Below are 21,231 nucleotides of genomic sequence, written 5' to 3' on the forward strand. Positions count from 1 at the left end.
GACTCGACGCACTTGATTCCCTTAGCTGATCTCACCCACAACTAAGAGTTGTTACGACCCAAAGGCGAAGACTTTATAAACAATTATGTCTCATACAGAAAAGTCGATTCCGATAGATAAATCTTTCTGCCACAGAAATACCTACGAAGTTTTTTGTTCTGTCTTTTTATAAATCAAGGTGAACATGAACCAATTGATAATCCGGTCTTATATTCCCGAAGAACAACCTAGAAATATTAATCACCTCACAATAACTTAACTATATGGTAGTAGAATAAGTTATTGTGGAATCACAAAGAATGAGACAAAGAGCTTTGTGATTACTTTTTATATCTTACCTATCGGAGATAAATATCGAGAAAATCTTAGACAAGATAGTACTCAATACGATAGAACAAGTAAGATCAGAACACGCAACTATAGAGAAAATAGTTGGGTCTAGCTTCAGAATCCCAATGAAGTCTTTAAGTCGTTAACCTATAATTGATTTAGGAAAAACCTAGGTTAAAGGAGAATCGACTCTAGTCGCAACTAGTATCACATAGAAGGTGTGGGGATTAGGTTTTCCAGTTGCTAGAGTTCTCCCTTATATAGTCTTCAAATCAGGGTTTGATAACTTTGTAACAAAGCAATCAATATTCACCGTTAGATGAATACCTGATTTAAGATTCAAGATAATATATTTTCACTGTTAGATGGTCTTAGCTTGTTACACAGAAATGAAATATACTTTGATTTAGATATGGGTAACCGTACGTAAACGTGTATATTGAGTTAGCTTAATAACAGTTAACCGAAGTTAGCCATATGAACACTTTTGTGTTAACCATATTCATCTTAACACTTCTAGATCAAATGATAATCAAATGAATCTAATTATGTTACTCATAGAGTTGCTCAATTGTTTATATTCTCATAGAAGTATATAAGACACAATTGAAACAAAATCGGATTTGATTCATAAGAATCAATTCATGAACATTTAGCCACGGTTTGCAAAGATTGCATTCCTTAATATATAAATGTATTTGGTCATGAGTATGAAATCATACTTAACCGATTTTAGAACTTAACCACATAAGTTTGCAAACGGGTACGCAAACATAAGTTCCGAAGTTGATCTTTTCTGACAGTTCGCAAACGGGTACGCATACTGTCGTTCCAAACCGACTTCAGGTGAAACAGTTTGCAAACGGGTATGCAAACTTAGTTCCCGCACTTACAGTTAAATCTGTTCGCATACGGGTATGCATACTTGGTTCCCGGACCTGAATTATTTTTACAACAGTTTGCATACGGGTATGCATACTTTGTTATATCCAGACAATGGTTGATTGTTCTAAACTCCCATTTCAATCATTGACAATAGCTGTCTCACACAAACTATTAGATTCTAAGCAATTTTCAAGTGATCCAATGATTAGTACGAAACATTCCGAGTCTACATCAAATTATTGTCTCACACAAATCATGTAAGATGTTACAAGGCGGTTTTCACATGATCATCTTTTGACTTTCGTCAAGAATAATGATGAACGTAGTTAAAGCAAAAAGCTTTCCAACACATATTTCGATAAAGATATAAGCGAGTTAAACTTAGCTCGAAATATCAAATGTGTATAATGTAAAGTCTATGTAGCTATACGACTTAGTCTCAATAGGAGATTGAAAAAAATAGACTTTTGAGATCACATATCTTTTGTTGATGAAGTTCCTCCAAGCTCCCCTTAGTAGATCTCCGTCTTCAATCGATGAACGTCGTGAAGTATAAAGCTCAACTACACATTCTATTCTAATCCGACACATAGCTATAAGTAGACTAGAAATCAAGACTTATAGTTTTGACAACTAAACTTGACAAACAAGTTTGAGATAGAAACGCTTGTGAGTTCGACCGAGCAGTGCTCTAACAATCTCCCCCTTTGTCAATTTTAGTGACAAAACTATCAATACATATGGATTACAAAATAAATAAACTTTGTAGCTTCTCATCCAAATGCTTGATTTCCTTGTTTTTTCAACATTCCTTGATTTCTTCGTCACTCCAAGTACTCCAGCGATTCTGAACGCGTTCAACTCCGCATCATAGTTGTTGAAGATCCGTAGCCATAACAATAAAAAAACAAATGTTCTCAATTATTGTTATACAATGTCATAATATTATTATACTGCATCAAAGTTCAATTGTATCACAACTTTGACAATAATACTACGGTGATATGTATCACTCCCCCTTAGTCATTACTTCATCTCACAATGAACCCCCCCCCCCCCCCCCCCCCCCACCACCACCACCACATAATGATCAGAAACGTTATGTATGTAGTGTGAATTACAAAATAATTTTCCCCCTTTTTGTCAATATAAATTGCAAAGGTACGGAAATTAGCGGGATCATAAGGAAATCTCAAAGAGATTATTCATGACTAAAAGAAAACATATCAACTTTTTTTCGATGATTTTACATAGTCGGAACTTAGTGTATTCACCAAGGAGTTTATAAAGATACAAGATAACTCCTACAATATTCCACAGCCGCACTCCCCACAAAGATTTGGCAATTAAGCACAAGTTCAATTAAGAACTCTTCCCCATAAAATGTCCTTCCCGAAAGAACAACAAGAGCCACCTTAATTTTACAAGAAAAGAAAGATTTCTTTAGACATTAACAAATCACATGAGACATGAATTTGTATCCAGTAAACTCAATTAAATTAACCACAAGAGAACCTTAATAATTAATTTAATCGAAAATGCTCACCATAAGAAAACTTACGGAGCCACACAATACTTTCACATAGAAGTGGATCAGGGAAAGATTAATACTGCGGAATATTCAAAAGTTCATTCTATCTTTTATCAATATTTGCATAAAGACATAATAGACTTAACTTTTGACATAAATGGGACAATCATAGTTCACAGACGTAAACACACATATCCCATAATATTTTTGCAATATATAAAACCAATAAAGATTAATACTGCAAATCATCTTCCAAATAACTTAGAATTTAAATAAATAAATCTAAAACATTGCAAGATGAAAATCGTTGGCAATAGCTATGTGTAATCACAATATTTGCTATTCCAAACCCTAGTTATTCTTCTTAAAACATAAGAATAAATTGTCATAGGAAGTTTCCTAGACATTAAGATTCTTGAAAAAATTTTTATCATCCCCGAACTCCTTGTCGTCAACAGACATTGGAATATAAGGTTCATGAAGAAAGGAGTCAATTCCAACGAACCTTCTAGACTGATGCCTAACCAGGCCCTTCTGAATTTCAAGAGTTCTTTGAACAATAGCCTTTATTTGCTGAATCTCCTCCCTTGTTTCCTTCAACTCTTCAAGAACACCAGAAAACTTTTGAAGATTTGAAAGGATAGCCCTTGGTTTCTTCATATTCTTCCTTTTTCTCTTCAATGTTGTAGAGGAAGGAGATTTATCTTTTTCCTTCGTGATTGATGGCTTAACAATCATATTAACATCTTTTCCATCAGAAGACATGATGCTTGGAATCTCTATTCAAATATGGGATTGTGAGAGAAATACACAAATCAAGCTCTACAGGCAATCTTGTGATAAAAAGAGTTTTCAGGGAACGAAAAAGAAACGTAGGGTTACAGAACCTTTATACAGAGTAAAAAGGATTCACATACACACAACTCTCAACCCTAAAAAAGGTAGAATTGTCGATTTTAACCCTCTTTTAATAATCCAACAGGGAAACCTGAAAAGACGAAGGTACCCAAATATACCTCAATCTACACTTTTCCACTTATAAGTCCTTTCTCCGAAAGTGATTGTCTATGGACTGAGTCGAGACAATACGACTAATCGGTTCACACTTCGTGTGATCGTCTATGGATACGAGATCGAGACAACACGACAACAAGATAACTTGTATGATTGACTATGGATACAAGAGCGAGACAATACGGCAACGAAGTATGTTTACTTGATAAAAGGTTCGGACTTAACCAAACATGATAGGATTGTTATCAAGTAAATAGGAATTAACGTTTGTGTATTTTACTTCTAATTATAATAAAACAATTATAATTGCGGAAATAGAAAAGTAAAAGACAAAGCAAGATTTTGTTAACGAGGAAACCGCAAATGCAGAAAAACCCCGGGACCTTGTCCAGAATTGAATACTCTCAGGATTAATCTACTATACAAAATCTAAACCAACTTCGTATAGTTGAGACCAAGCAACTAAACCTATAGTTCACCTAGTTCCGTTTGTATCCCTGCGCCTCCAACTTGCAATAAGTCACGCACTTGGAACAATTCCTTTGGTTCGTATTCCAATCAGTAAAGGAACAACAAATCTGTTCGGTAAAAACTGTTTTCAACCAAATGATATGAGTTTGACAAAAGGCTCTTCCGTTTATCCCAATAAACTCCTTTGTCAGGTCCTTAGATCTATCCAATAACAATTACCAAAATAATTGTCAAGATTTTGCAATCAATACTTTGAATCACAAAGAATTGTATTGATGCCGATCTACTCAACTAATCAATCAAATCTATCACAAAGATAAACCGATTATAGTTGGATCCTTTTCCAGCCGAAACAAGTTTTGTGCACACCAAAGATTATGAACCCAAATATCTTCTTTGTGTTCAAATCTTCTTTGATCTTCAATAAACACATGCACACAAACAACTTGAATCTCTTGTGATCAATCACACATAGAACGGAGTCTGTTAACAATGGATTATCACAAGATGTCTTTAGATCTACAAACAATCTAAAGATTCCCGTCGAAACTTCGATCTAGTTTGAGTGAATCTTATATCAGAAGAGAAGATTTCCAAGCATAAACAAACTAGGTGCAATCAAAGTTCAACCACCGTTAGTCAATTAAATCAATCGAAAACTAATAATAAACTGCAATTGTCTAGTTTCCCACCAACGGTACTAATAGATCTTATCAATCCCAAAGAAGTTTTTAAACTGAGCGGCCGTAACAGATTTCGCCTAATTAGGTTACTTTCCTCTCCGAATAGGCGGCTCTAACAGTAACAACACAACTAGGTAGTTTTGCTGGCTCTAAAGATTAGTTTGCTCGAAATGCAAACTTCAATATTTATAGACCAAGGAAGTTTGGACACCAAGGAATTTCCAAAACCGAATATTCTCAAAGATATGCAATAAACACAAAATCAGTTTTCATAATTCCTGGAAATGCTCTGTCCAATTAATGACTGAAATCTCAGTAGAAAATCTCCAACTAGTAAATGCACATTACTAATTTTTATTTTCTAAATATATGCATTTTAATTGCTGGAAATTAAAAGCATATAAAAACTAAAAACCTTAATTAAAAGATTCTCAATTTATTTCGATCCGGGGATTCTTTCCTTTAGCTATTAAGGAATATCTTTGAACAATAAAAGATAAGAGTTATTGCACATGTTCAAAGTATGTCGACATCTTTACTTTGTAAATCTTTTTTCATATTTACAATCTTGGAACCGATTTGCCACACTTCCAAACAAGTTTAGAATTGGTTCATCTGACTTTCAAGAACTATGTGATTGATTATCCTATTAAATCACCATTAATGGGTTTCACGGTTCTACCTCAACATAAAGTTTCGGTTGTACCTCCAAGTGGGTACCAGGATCGGTTACACTAGTTACCATAAAATGGCTAACTAAGTACTAGGATCGGTTACCACTTCTTATGGTAAAACTTGTGATCGATTGACCAAGTTATAGGATCGGTTACACCAACTTACTAAAACTTGTTAAACCTCTTACAAGGATCGATTACACTCTCTCTTGTGATCGGTCACACCTCTTACCATGACCGGTTACCCAATGGATAGTATTTAGTCATGTTAGAGCATAGCTCGGTCGACCTCGCATGCGTTGCTATATCGAGCATGTTTTTCAATGTTAGTGATCAAAACTATGAGTCTTGATTTCTAGTCTACATAGATAAGTCTCGGACTAGGATAGAAAAGTGTAGTTGAGCTCAAGGACTTCATGGTGATTCATCATACAACGACGAAAATCTACTCAAGGAACCGTGGAACTTCATCAACAAAAAGGTATATGGAGACTTGAACTTATCTATCACTCAAAAATCTATCTCTTCTATCTCCTACTTCTTATGAGACAAAAGTCGTATGCTATATAGACTGGATCATACACATTTGATATTTCGAGCCGAGTATATCTCACCTATCTATATCTCGAAATCATGTGTTGGTAAAGCGTTTCGCTTTGATCGGGTTTATCTTCACCTAATGACGAAAGTCATAATGTTTCAATCACTTTGAAAATCGCTTTGACGAGAAATAGTGTAACAACTATATAACGTCCTCTAAGAATGTTTCAACGGTTGGAATGAGAGTTTAGGTCTATATAACCAATGATGGATATAAACATTATGTGGAAACACATATGTGCATAAGTCCTATTCCTTAATCCGAAGTTTGCGAACTTTGTTGATTGAGAGAAACCGGAGGAATTGGCTTTGCCAAGTCCGCGAACTCAGATCGCGAACTCAGTCCGCGAACTGATGGAAGTTCTCTTGCCGAGAATTTCAGCTGGATTTTTCCAAAAACTCGTTTACGTGTTTAGTCCGCAAACTCAGTCCGCGAACCTAGTCCGCAAACTGGCGGAAGTCTCCTTGCCGAGATTTTCTGCTAAGTTTGGAAAAATATGCCAGTTGTCTTAAGTCCGCGAACTTGTTTGCTTACTTGAGTGGGTTATGATCTAAAGATGTGCTCTGAACATGAAACTTAAATTACTAATGAATGCAGTATGCAAACCGTGGCTATAAAGTTCATGAGCCGATTCAATCGAATCGAATCATCTTTGTTTCAATTGTGTCTTGTGTAGTTACATAAGATCTCATAGCAATTGAACAACTCTCTAACTAGTTAATTTGAGTCAATTGAACTAGTTATGGTGAAAAAGAACAAGGTTAATATGAAATGCTCATATGGTTGACATTTTGGGTTACTATGTTGAACCAACATACACGTACACGTTTGGGCACGGTTTTCACAAACCCAGTAAACGTATATCTCAAGTGTGTGTGATAATCTAAGTTTTCGATCTAACGGTTGATAAATATTAGCTTGAATCTAAATCAGGTTTTCATCTAACGGTGAATATTGATTGCTTTGTAACTAAGGCAAAACCCTGATTTGAAGACTATATATAGGATACATCTAGCATTGGGCAAAACTAATCCCCACACGTATGTGTGATACTAGTGCGCTCGCTAGAGTCGATTCTCCTCTAACCTTTGGTTTTCTTCTCTAAAACCAGGTTAACGACTTAAAGACTTCATTGGGATTGTGAAGCTAGACCGATACTACTTTTATCGTAGTTGTGTGATCTGATCTTGCATCTTCTATCGTACGACTACAATCTTTGATTGACTTGAGATCATGAGAGTTCTCCGATAGGCAAGATAAAGAAGTCACAAACATCTTTGTCTCACTATTTGTGATTCCTTGACAATCTGCTTGTGTAGTCAAGAAAGATTGTTGAGAGGTGATTGATTAATCTAGGCTGTTCTTCGGGAATATAAGACCGGATTATCAATTGTTTCATGTTCAACTTGATTTTATATCTTAAGACGGAACAAAACCTAGGGTTTTTCTGTGGGAGACAAATTTATCCTTTTATAGACTTTTCTGTGTGAGACAGATTTGTTTATTATCAAGTCTGCGATTTTGGGTTGCAACAACTCTTGGTTGTGGGTGAGATCAGCTAAGGGAATCAAGTGCGCGGTATCCTGCGGGGATCAGAGGCGTAGGAGTACAACTGTACCTTGAATTAGTGGGAGACTGATTGGGGTTCAACTATAGTCCAGTCTGAAGTTAGCTTGGAGTAGGCTAGTGTCTGTAGCGGCTTAATACACTGTGTATTCAATCTGGACTAGGTCCCGGGGTTTTTCTGCATTTGCGGTTTCCTCGTTAACAAAATTTCTGGTGTCTGTGTTATTTCATTTTCCGCATTATATTGTTTATCTTTATAATTGAAATAATACAGGTTGTGCGTTGAAGGTTAATCGATTGGAGACCGACCTTGTGGTTGTCGATTTCATTGATTAACACTTGGACAGTGGTCTTTGGTACCGCCCAAGTTATTCCTTGTATTTAATAAAGACTCGCTATTGTTTTTAGCTTGATTAAAAATCAAATCAAGAGAAAGATATTAACTCCTGGAGATACTTTTATCTAGATTGAGTCTGACTGTCTAGTTGATTCTCTAGCAAAGTATTTCGGAGTTAGTCCATACAGATTGCTAAGCGAAATATTGGGTGGTATTGTTAGACCCCCGCCTTTTCAATTGGTATCAGAGCAGGCAAACACACTAAAGACCTCAAAAGTCTGTGTTTGTAGCGATCTGACTATATGGACCATAAAGTCTCAATTGACGCTTCACCAGGTGTAAAAAACAACCGCAAGAAAAGGTCTGACAAACTGATGTCTCTTCAAAAAGGGTTGGATGAACAAATACGGATCAACCACGGTCTTTTTGCAGAAATTGCAGTTCTTAAGGATTTGATATCTGGAAATACTCCATTTGAGAATTTGAAAAATCTCAGTTGTTCCTCTCTCAAGAAATGTCATAAGTCAGATAGTAATCAACGACAAGTTGTTGAGAAAACTGATATGACAAAGAACCAGTCAGACAATGTTCAAAGCATAGGCTCATGTTGTGATCTATCCGATCATATACAGCAAGCATGTATGTCTTTTCAAAAGAGTCTTAACGTTGCAATTAATCTTTGTAAGAAAGCTAAACAACTGTATGATTCTCTAAAAATTCATACAACATTACCAGGAAACTCTAAATCGAGAAGTACTAGTAGTATGGGTGCCTTTGCTTTAAGATCTACATCTCCCTTTCAATGGTTTCTTGATAGTGGATGTAGTCGACATATGACAGGAGACCTCACATGGTTTGTTTCATCAGTTGACTATGAAGGAGGCCCTGTAACGTTCGGAGATGGAAGTTGTTGCTACATTAGAAAAAATGGAGATCAAGCTACCCAGTGTTCCAGAAATCCATGATGTGGTATACGTTAAAGGTATGACTGTTAATCTTCTTTCTATTAGTCAAATTTGCAACAAGGGCCATCGAGTTATCTTCAATACAAATGGATGTGACATTGTTGACAAATCTGGGAAAGTGATTTTCCAAGGAACTCGTGATAAAAACAATTGTTATCTTCTTGATACTCAGTTTAGCAACCGCTGCAATTTGACTAAGGTGGAATCTACACATCTTTGGCATGAGCGTTTTGGTCACATCAATTATCGCCTTATAACTAAGATCATTAACAAAGAACTTGTTAGAGGCATTCCCAAAATCAATGCAAAGATTGAAGGTGTATGTGGTGCCTGTCAAAAGGGTAAGCAAAAAGTTCACCACAAATCATCTCGAGATATTCTCACTAAATCTCCACTTGATTTAATTCATATGGATCTCTTCGGACCAATTCAACAACCCACGGTTGCCGGTAAGAAGTATGCTTTAGTTATGGTAGATGATTACACCAGTTTTACTTGAGTTGCATTCCTATCCCATAAGAATGAAACCCTTGGTGAATTCAAGATTATTGTTAAAAGGATCCAGAACGAACAAGGTCGCAAACTAAAGAAAATTAGAAGCGATCGTGGCACTGAATTCAAAGACACCAAGGTATTTGAGTTCTGTGACGAACTGGGGATCATTCAAAAATACTCACCACCGATTACTCCTTAAGCTAGTGGAGTTGCTGAAAGAAAGAATAGGAACATACATGAAATGGCCAGGGTAATGCTCCACAACAAAAACTTACCTTTAAGATTTTGGGGAGAAGCTGTCTTTACAGCATGTTACTTGATCAACCGTGTGTATTTGCAGTCTAAAACCCTTAACACTCCTTATGAGTTATGGTATGGAAGGAACCCCAACCTACACTATCTCAGGATGTTTGGAAGTAAGTGCTATATTCTGAAAGATCGAGAACATAGACGGAAATTCGACACCAAAAGTGACGAATGTATCTTTCTTGGCTATGCGTCTGATAGTCGTGGTTTTCGAGTTTTAATCTCAGAACATAAGTCATGATGGAATCTGTTAATGTTATCATCGACGACATTAGTAATTTCCTTCAAGATAGTTCTCCTGCTGAGTTGCCTCCAACAGAAACTATTGAGAAAGCCAAAGAAATTCCAGAATCAGTTGAAGTTATCCCAACTGTTACTGATCCTGACATTTCTAGTAACGAGGAGAAAAGCACTGATCAAGCCATTCCTGATGAACAAGAACGTGTCCCTTCATGACATCTATGGGTTGAAAGGAATCATGACACCAACAATATCATTGGGGGAAGGGATTCTACAGCCAAAACAAGGGGTCAACTTCAAAATATATGCAGTTTTGGGTGTTATCTTTCGCAGGTGGAACCAAGGAATATTGATGAAGCTCTGAAAGATTCTTTTTGGGTAAATGCGATGCATGAAGAGTTAAATCAATTTGAAAGACAAGATGTCTGGGAACGTGTACTTTGTCCTCCAAATGTCAATATTGTCGGTACCAAATGGATATTCAAGAACAAGTGTGATGAATTTGGCACAATTGTCATAAATAAAGATAGACTTGTCACTCAAGGATATTCACAGATTGAAGGAATCGATTTTGACGAAACCTTTGTACCTGTGGCACGTCTTGAGTCCATTCGACTTTTATTGGCCCATGCCCGCTTTCTCAAGGTTAAGCTGTTTCAGATGGACATAAAATCAGCGTTCCTGAATGAAATTCTAAAAGAGGAAGTCTATGTCGCTCAACCTAAGGGATTCGAAAATCCTGATTTCCCAGATCATGTGCTGAAGCTCAAAAAGGCATTATATGGATTGAAGCAAGCACCAAGAGCCTGGTTTGAGAAACTTACTACCTCTCTTATTAGAAAAGGATTTTCAAGAGGAGGAGTTGATAAAACATTGTTTACCAAATGGAGTGGGAAATATGTTGTCATTGCTCAAATCTATGTAGATGATATCATTTATGGATCAACTTCTGAAAAATTCGCAAAAGACTTTCAAGTCTCTCTTGCTAAAGAATTTGAAATGAGCAATGTTGGTGAATTAAGATACTTCTTAGGATTACAGATTCAACAACACAAGGAGGGGATTTACTTATCCCAAGAGAAGTACGCACCAAAACTCTCAATCCCTGTCTACATGTGAAGCAGAATATATTGCTGCCGGATCATGTTGTACTCAACTACTATGGATGAAACAAATGCTTTCTGATTATGGAGTTGATACTGGAATAATGAAGATCTTTTGTGATAACTCCAGTGCGATTCGAATTACTTAGAATCCTGTTGAGCATTCAAGAACAAAGCACATTGACATAAGGTACCATTTTATTCGTGATCTTTATGAAAATGGTATCATTGGTATGGAATTTGTGCCTTCCGAACAACAATTGGTTGATATTCTCACCAAACCCTTAGACACTGCAACTTCTCAAAACTTGCGGCAGTCTATTGGTGTTGTTTTGGTTCATTAAACCGTTTCGATGACTCTTGCCCCTATGCTTATCCTTATCTTTTGGGCAATTGAGTCTGAAACTCCAGTAGGTACTTTCCAGTTCAGTTTCTGTAGGGTTGTTGTTATCTTTTTAGTATCTCTTTTGTGTTTCCAAATCCTTCTTTTCTTTCGAAATTAAGGTCGCTCTTGTTGTTCTCTCGGGAATGACATCAAATGAGGGAGAGTTCTTTTGAACTTGTCATTATCATATATGATTTCCCACCTTGACTTTCTTTGGACGATTCAATTTACATTGAGGACAATGTAAAGTTTAAGTGTGGGGGAGTGGTTAAGCATTTGCATTGTAAATTTTTCATGAAATTTTCAACTTTTGTGTAAAATAGTGAATAAGAAAACTCCAACTTGTAGTTAGTTTAGAGTCGCATAGTATACATGTCGCTAAGATTACATCGAGATTCTCATAAGAGTGATTGAACTTAGAGATGACAGAAAACATGATCGGGTTTCTTACTTGTATGAGAGTTAAAGTTGGATTTAACCATCCCAGTGGAAAATGAGGTGCAGACTGAATTCGGTATTAGATTTGTGTTCCCCTATAGTGGAGACTACCCCATGTTACATCATGAGAGGCACCGACCTTCACTTCTTTGTACCTGTCTAAATATGTGCTTTTAGAGTGTGTGTCACCGTACGTAAACTCCGGGTAGAATGGTGAGCTACCCAACCTCCCACCAATAGAAGCACTATTTTGACCTCTTGAGTGCTATTTTATCAATCATGAATGGTGACATCGAATTGTTAACTTACATACCACTTGTAATCTTGTTCGCAATTAGCACCATCCATTTTATCTCTCTATACACCAACAGATCCATAGAAACACCATCATCATCAACAAGAGGAGCATCACAAATTCGAAGGAAAGTTGAAGACGTTCAAGGTTTGCAAGCAACGTTACACAAATGAGCAGATTTCATATTTAAGTAAAGTAACAATACAAGGAGCACAAATTTTACAAGTTGAAGACTATTGTGCAAGAGTGAAGATTATCAAGATGAGAATTCAAGAAGTTTATAATATCGAGACATACAAGTTGTGAAGAATCAAGCGGTAAAGTACTTACACCATGGCCATTTGTATTTATTTTATTTTTATTTTCAGTTTGTGTTTTTTTCTCTTCTATCAATAAACAAAAAAAAAAAACAGAAAAAAAAAATGAAAAATGAAAAAACAAAAAATGAAATGAAAAAAAAGAGACAAGAGAAAATTTTGTTAGGTTCACTATTAGTTTTATTATTTTGTTTTGTTTTGTTTCCATTTTGCATTTGTTTTATTTTTCTTGTCTCAAAAAAAAAATGTAAGAAAAAATGAAAAGAAAAAAAAAATGAAAAAAAAAGAGACAAGAAAAATCAATTGTATCATATTTTGGTTTGCATCATTTTAGTTCGTTTTTAGTTTTGTTTTCTTTCAATAAAGCCAATGGAAAGAAGGAATATCTATAATGAAGTTTCGATCAACAAGGAATTAGAGGAAAGAATCATATTGTCAAGATTTTACAAAGTTCAAGATTTCATCATCAAGAGTTGAAGACCGAAAACAAAGATGAAGACAAGGATTGAAGACCGAAGACGTTTCTGTGGATGTTGTGAGAGTGGTGCTAACTGCACGCCGAACTGATAACAAGATAAGTAAGCATATTCCCACCTTCGTTAAGTGGTTGATTTCCTTTCTTAGAGATCGTCAGAAAAAAAAGGGATTTCAAAGCAATAAAAGATGTGGGTTTTCAAAATATACTTCGGAGGGTTTTTACCTTCCTACCTTTCAACGTGTCGCATGATTATCTCTTCATTCCCTCCTGGACACATGTGTGACCCATAAAGAGTTGTTTATTATTGAGAGCAGTTTCATAAAACCCTTTCTTGTGAGGCAGAGTCGAGGCTTTCGATCACTCTCGAACCCGGATTCTTTCGATAAGGGATGGTTATTTCTCTCTCAACTTTTAAGGATGAGATTGTGTTCATTTATGTGTCTAACTTCTTACGACTAGTGTGCAGAATCTTTATGTATTCTTAGCGCGTTGGATGCTATCATTTCGGAGAACTTGTAAGTTGGAAAATTAGGTTTTGTAGGTAAACCTCTTGTAAACCTTCACGAGACTATAACTCGTCCACTAGGGACACCTAGGGGTTTAAAGGCTTGTCACATGTGCTAAGTTTGACTGTATCCTCGACGAGATGGAGTTGTATGTTTTAGAATAAGTTTAATTTGATTTGCTCGAGGACTAGCAAAGTCCAAGTATGGGGGAATTTGATAGGTGTCTAAAACACCTTGATATATTTCTATTGTTTATGCTTTCTTTGGTACTTTTCGTGTGAATTATCTGTCTTATGTTTACTTTTGAGTTATCAGGTGCAATGGAGTCACATGGAGCGAAAAGGAGCAAAAAGGTCATTTTACAGGAAAATGTTATCCGAAACCCAATCAAGGATAGGGGGCAACCAATGGAGTCCATGGATAATTATTAAAAACACCCATGGGTGTTGATAGTCATTCCAGATATATTACACAAAACCTAAAATGGGGAAATCAGTTTATCATTTGATTCTTCCCCAATTTCTTCAGCAGCAAAACCAGAGATGAAGAATTGAGGGGTTTGATGGTGAGATCGAGAGAGTAACTCAAGAGGAGATGAAGGATTTGATTTGCTGTAAATCTGGTGAAATGATTCAATGAATTAGGGTTTTGTTGATGGAGGTTGTGAATCAAACAAGGAAGATATTTGAAGATATTACGATCATGGGTTTGGTTGAAATTGTGGTGGTGACTGAGCAATTACAGAGAAGAATCTGAGAATGAAGAAGGCAGTACTGGTGGTGCTGCCAAAGATGAAATCAGTAGAGAGGTTTGATCTCAAGGTTGGGAAGAATAGTCTTATGGCACTGAATGTTGAACTGGTGGTGATGGCTGGAGAGAATGATTCTAGTGTTAATGTTCATGGTATTTCTGGTGATGAAAGAATGGGTTAAGCCTAAATTTGGTGTTGTGGTTCTGTTGTGATGGAGTTGTGTATGTGTGCAAGGAGGGTTGCTTGTTCTGGCGGTATTGAGAATGGTCGAATTGACGAGCTGATTGATTTGGAGTGCTGATAATGATGGTTGTGGTTACTCTGTGAAGCAGAATGGACAAGATGATGGAAAACAGAAGCTGCAGCAAGAAGGAGAACATGGTATTTGGGAAGAAATGAAAATTTATACACATAAATGTTGGTAGTGTTGGTTGTGACCGAATTGGTGGTACCAGGCTTGGAGGTTGCAGGTTATGTTAGGAAAGGTGTTGCAGCTGCAGTTAAGTCTGAGATGATTGCAAGCAATGGAGCTGCAATTGGTTTGCAGTGGAGCAAGAAGCTGCAGAATTGAAGTATTACAGGTGAATGAAGCTGATAACTGTTGTTGTTGCGTGTGGTTCTTATGCTTAGAAGTGAATGAGTTTGAAGGCAGAGCTTGTGCAGCAGGAAATGGAGTTCGATTTGATGTGAACCTAAGCAAGAAGTGGACTGGAAAGTGAGCCTGTTGCATATTGGTACTAGTGACAATGGAGGAGAAAGCGGGTGTCAGCAGTTGATTTTTGCTGTGGAATGATGGCTATAGTTGAGTTTCGAATGATGAGAAATGTTGGGTTAGAGTCGGAATCGAGATTCGAGGGACTGAAATGAGATGCAGGTGATGGTGCTAAGATGGAGAATGGAGAAAACTGAAATGGGTATTGAACTGCAGAAGTCATGGATGCAGATGGAGCTTGTGGTTGTTTTGGTGCTCAAATGGTTTGTGCTGAGTTGTTTGCAGTCAAGATAAGCTGCAAATGAATGGCTTGAGGAAAGGGAGTGAAACTGAGGTTGTTTCAGTTAAATGTAATAGCTTGGAAGTGCTTGTACTGGAGTTTGGTTGCAGATGCAGTTGTTGGATCTGGCGGAAGTGATGAGTATATGGGTACATGACTATTTAAGTATTTGGCAGTGCTGAAAACCGAAGCAGTTGCAGGTGTGTGTGTGTGTTGGTAATGAATGCATGGAATGGACATGGCTTTGACAGCGAATTGTTTGAGGCCTTGTTGCTGTTGAGAACGGCAGCTGAGTTGCAAGTGCTGGTTGCAATGCAACTGGTGCTGGTGGTTTGTGTTGCAGAAATGGAGATATAACAGAGAGGCAAGGAAACTGTGGCTGCAATTGAAGATAAGGCAAGGAAATGATGCAGAGATTGATATTGTACGAGTTGCAGGCCTGGGTTTGTCTAAGTGAATGAATGGGTATGGTATGAATGTTGTGTATGAAATATAGCAGGGAAGAATAGCCTGAAATGGTCGTGAATTACCCAGAAATAGACAGAGCTCTGCCTGAATCGGAGTCAGGCGAGTTAACCCGACGATTCAGGTGAGCTGACTCAAATGGACTTGTTTTAACTGCGCTTCACTTGTGGGCTCTACTTCACGGCCAGACTTGGGTAAGCTGTGGCATTGGATTGGCAGGAGATTGTGTGCACGGGATTTCGACTACTTGGACACCTATAAAAGAGAAAAGTATTCTCATTCTAAATCTGAACTTCTACTTTTATCCTAGGGTTTACAACATGATAGTTTTATTGCTTCTTCTTGTTTATGAACTCCATTGATATGGGTAGATAATTCTCTTTTGGTTAAGGAATAAATTGGATTTCCAAGCATGGGTTTTGTGCAATGAATTAGTTTTGTCTCCATACTTATTGCTTATGATACATTATTGATATTGTTTTATGATTTGAATGCTAGTTTACTCGAGTCGCGAATCGATTGAGTTTGTTTTCATCTCTATTGCTAGATTAGGGTTATTATACGGAAAAGTGATAATTCCTGATTGCAAGTAGCATAATTGTGAGTATTGCTTGTAGTGATACATCCTAGTAGTCACAAGTGGATCATAACCTTTGTTAAAATGGATTAGTGTTTTTACACGTTCGTTTGCATTGATTAGTCTTATTTCATAGAACTTAATGCTCTTAGGGAGTTAAACTTAATTGAGGTTTTACACTTTAGGTTGCTTTCTACGTAGAATTCAATTTTGCATCTTTTAATGTGTTTGTTGATGATAAGAGGAAATTAGCGGGATATTCTTGTGAACAAGGTATCCTAGGAGTTTTAATAAAATGAGAGATTAAATATCAATTCTAGTTATTTTTACAAATTCATGTTTGTGAATGAAGATGAAATCCTTAATCAATATCTTTACATCTTTGATTTGCTTGTTTATTTCTTGTTTTGCTTTTAGTTTATTTTACTTTATTGAAAATCAGAAAAACTCCCCTTTGTTATTTATAGGAAACCGAAACAACTTGACAACCTAGTCCTCTCTGTGGGAACGATCCTTTCTTGTCCTTGCTATATTATATATTTTGAGTAGTGAGAAAGTAATTTATTTTTGACGCCTACGAAAACGATCAAATTTTGGCGCCGCTGCCGGGAGGCAACGGTTGTCCCTTGTTTTTGGTTTTCTTATTTTCTGGTTTTTAACCTTGGTTTGAGAACTCTTGTTTCAGGTACCTATTATTGAAGGAGCATACTAGAACAATGGATACGGTTTTCAACCTCCTCAACACTATGACGATTTCCCACCATCTATGGAATACGATCAGAACCAATTTATTGGCTATGATCAATATCCAAGAGCTTATGGTGATTTTCATACATACCAACAACAACCTTGTAGTGGTATGTAAGTTAAGCACCTAGGTGGGACAATTCTACTTCCAATTTGCTTTATCCGAGATGAATGAATGCTATAAAAGGACTGAACATCGCACAAACCAATTTCTGCAACACTTTTTCTTACCCGACTCAGGATCATAGTTATGATCAATCACCCATTCAAAGGGAAGAGTCATGGGAAAGAGAACCTATTGTAGCCAATGGTGGTAAGCGTGTGAACTTTAGAAACCTTGCACAGAAACTATACAAGTTGGAATACGATGGAGCCTCGGAAGAGCTTGTCTATGAAATTAGTAGGACCATTCGTATGGAGCTTAAACGGCGTTGTGATAAAGGATGGGAAACCGATGAAGATTCTTATTACGGTGAGTCTGAAAATGAAGATGAGTGTGTTGAAAAGGACCAACCTTTGGATATATTTGATGACATTAGTGTAGTTGACTCAACTCTTGATCTTTATAATGATCAAACACCTATTTAAAAGGTACATGAGTATGATGAAACTAGTGTTTTGCAGAACTTCCTTACGACAAGGTTTGAGCCTAATGATGACGAGTATGTTGAGAATGTGACCGAATTAAGTAATGTTGTGGAAGACCCAATCGAGCTTGCACATGATTGTAATCATGATGTTTATGTCGAGACTTTGGTTGAGGCATAGACGGACGAAGAATGCTTGCAAGTTTTGATAGAGGACCACGATGTGCAAGAGGTAATTAATTCACTTGAATTCTTTAAGGATGAAGAGGATACCATAACACGAGAGTTGCAAGGCTTGTCTAAACCTTTACCTATTAATCCTTCTCCTTTACCTCTATTGGCTTGAATGCATGTGCTTCGACAATATTGTTGAATGACTTTATTTCTCGATATCCGCCATTAGAAACATTTGATTCTCATACTATGCAAGTTTGCAAAGAAGAAACCATAGAAGTTCATGAATTTTATGTTCTTTATACACTTCCAAGTGTGGACAAGAATAAGTGTGGGGCAAACTTCTATTGGGATATAGCTTCCCTTTTGCTTTATTATACTAATGTTTGTGTGAAGTTACTATTTGCAAAACAAGTTACATGGAAGGATCCCCAACTTTTCAGATTATTGGTGTATGAGGAATTCGTCGTGCAAGTCAGGCTGACGACTTTAAACCAAGCGCTAAATAGGAGGCAACCCATAGGATGAGTATTTCTTATCTTGTAGTTATTTCTTGTCTTGTTTTTAGTTTTTCTTGTCTTGTCTTGTTTTGTTTTTATTTTATTTTTTTTTTCTGATTTCTTGTCATTATCATATATGATTTCCCACCTTGACTTTCTTTGGACGATTCAATTTACATTGAGGACAATGTAAAGTTTAAGTGTGGGGGAGTGGTTAAGCATTTGCATTGTAAATTTTTCATGAAATTTTCAACTTTTGTGTAAAATAGTGAATAAGAAAACTCCAACTTGTTGTTAGTTTAGAGTCACATAGTATACATGTCGCTAAGATTACATCGAGATTCTCATAAGAGTGATTGAACTTAGAGATGGCAGAAAACATGATCGGGTTTCTTACTTGTATGAGAGTTAAAGTTGGATTTAACCATCCCAGTGGAAAATGACGTGCAGACTGAATTCGGTATTAGATTTGTGTTCCCCTATAGTGGAGACTACCCCATGTTACATCATGAGAGGCACCGACCTTCACTTCTTTGTACCTGTCTAAATATGTGCTTTTAGAGTGTGTGTCACCGTACGTAAACTCCGGGTAGAATGGTGAGCTACCCAACCTCCCACCAATAGAAGCACTATTTTGACCTCTTGAGTGCTATTTTATCAATCATGAATGGTGACATCGAATTGTTAACTTACATACCACTTGTAATCTTGTTCGCAATTAGCGCCATCCATTTTATCTCTCTATACACCAACAGATCCATAGAAACACCATCATCATCAACAAGAGGAGCATCACAAATTCGAAGGAAAGTTGAAGACGTTCAAGGTTTGCAAGCAACGTTACACAAATGAGCAGATTTCATATTTAAGTAAAGTAACAATACAAGGAGCACAAATTTTACAAGTTGAAGACTATTGTGCAAGAGTGAAGATTATCAAGATGAGAATTCAAGAAGTTTATAATATCGAGACATACAAATTGTGAAGAATCAAGCGGTAAAGTACTTACACCATGGCCATTTGTATTTATTTATTTTTATTTTCAGTTTGTGTTTTTTTCTCTTCTCTCAATAAACAAAAAAAAAAACAGAAAAAAAAAATGAAAAATGAAAAAACAAAAAATGAAATGAAAAAAAAGAGACAAGAGAAAATTTTGTTAGGTTCACTATTAGTTTTATTATTTTGTTTTGTTTTGTTTCCATTTTGCATTTGTTTTATTTTTCTTGTCTCAAAAAAAAATGTAAGAAAAAATGAAAAGAAAAAAAAATGAAAAAAAAGAGACAAGAAAAATCAATTGTATCATATTTTGGTTTGCATCATTTTAGTTCGTTTTTAGTTTTGTGTTCTTTCAATAAAGCCAATGGAAAGAAGGAATATCTATAATGAAGTTTCGATCAACAAGGAATTATAGGAAAGAATCATATTGTCAAGATTTTACAAAGTTCAAGATTTCATCATCAAGAGTTGAAGACCGAAAACAAAGATGAAGACAAGGATTGAAGACCGAAGACGTTTCTGTGGATGTTGTGAGAGTGGTGCTAACTGCACGCCGAACTGATAACAAGAAAAGTAAGCATATTCCCACCTTCGTTAAGTGGTTGATTTCCTTTCTTAGAGATCGTCAGAAAAAAAGGGATTTCAAAGCAATAAAAGATGTGGGTTTTCAAAATATACTTCGGAGGGTTTTTACCTTCCTACCTTTCAACGTGTCGCATGATTCTCTCTTCATTCCCTCCTGGACACATGTGTGACCCATAAAGAGTTGTTTATTATTGAGAGCAGTTTCATAAAACCCTTTCTTGTGAGGCAGAGTCGAGGCTTTCGATCACTCTCGAACCCGGATTCTTTCGATAAGGGATGGTTATTTCTCTCTCAACTTTTAAGGATGAGATTGTGTTCATTTATGTGTCTAACTTCTTACGACTAGTGTGCAGAATCTTTATGTATTCTTAGCGCGTTGGATGCTATCATTTCGGAGAACTTGTAAGTTGGAAAATTAGGTTTTGTAGGTAAACCTCTTGTAAACCTTCACGAGACTATAACTCGTCCACTAGGGACACCTAGGGGTTTAAAGGCTTGTCACATGTGCTAAGTTTGACTGTATCCTCGACGAGATGGAGTTGTATGTTTTAGAATAAGTTTAATTTGATTTGCTCGAGGACTAGCAAGTCCAAGTGGGGGGAATTTGATAGGTGTCTAAAACCTTGATATATTTCTATTGTTTATGCTTTCTTGGTTCTTTTCGTGTGAATTATCTGTCTTATGTTTACTTTTGAGTTATCAGGTGCAATGGAGTCACATGGAGCGAAAAGGAGCAAAAAGGTCATTTTACAGGAAAATGTTATCCGAAACCCAATCAAGGATAGGGGGAACCAATGGAGTCCATGGATAATTATTAAAAACACCCATGGGTGTTGATAGTCATTCCAGATATATTACACAAAACCTAAAATGGGGAAATCAGTTTATCATTTGATTCTTCCCCAATTTCTTCAGCAGCAAAACCAGAGATGAAGAATTGAGGGGTTTGATGGTGAGATCGAGAGAGTAACTCAAGAGGAGATGAAGGATTTGATTTGCTGTAAATCTGGTGAAATGATTCAATGAATTAGGGTTTTGTTGATGGAGGTTGTGAATCAAACAAGGAAGATATTTGAAGATATTACGATCATGGGTTTGGTTGAAATTGTGGTGGTGACTGAGCAATTACAAGAAGAATCTGAGAATGAAGAGAGTACTGGTGGTGCTGCCAAAGATGAAATCAGTAGAGAGGTTTGATCTCAAGGTTGGGAAGAATGTCTTATGGCACTGAATGTTG

The 21,231-nt window shown here is 36.5% G+C and overlaps 1 long non-coding RNA gene across 1 annotated transcript; it reads left to right on the forward strand.

Annotated features, from left to right (window-relative positions):
* The first annotated feature begins 14,129 nt into the window (after positions 1-14,129).
* LOC113298049 lies at positions 14,130-18,300 on the forward strand. The gene is made up of 3 exons (XR_003333987.1): positions 14,130-16,098; positions 17,091-17,624; positions 17,777-18,300. It is a non-coding gene; the product is annotated as an uncharacterized LOC113298049 (long non-coding RNA).
* Positions 18,301-21,231: the final 2,931 nt, after the last annotated feature.

This window comes from Papaver somniferum, chromosome 7, assembly GCF_003573695.1.
Source record: "Papaver somniferum cultivar HN1 chromosome 7, ASM357369v1, whole genome shotgun sequence".
Taxonomy (NCBI): Eukaryota; Viridiplantae; Streptophyta; class Magnoliopsida; order Ranunculales; family Papaveraceae; genus Papaver; species Papaver somniferum.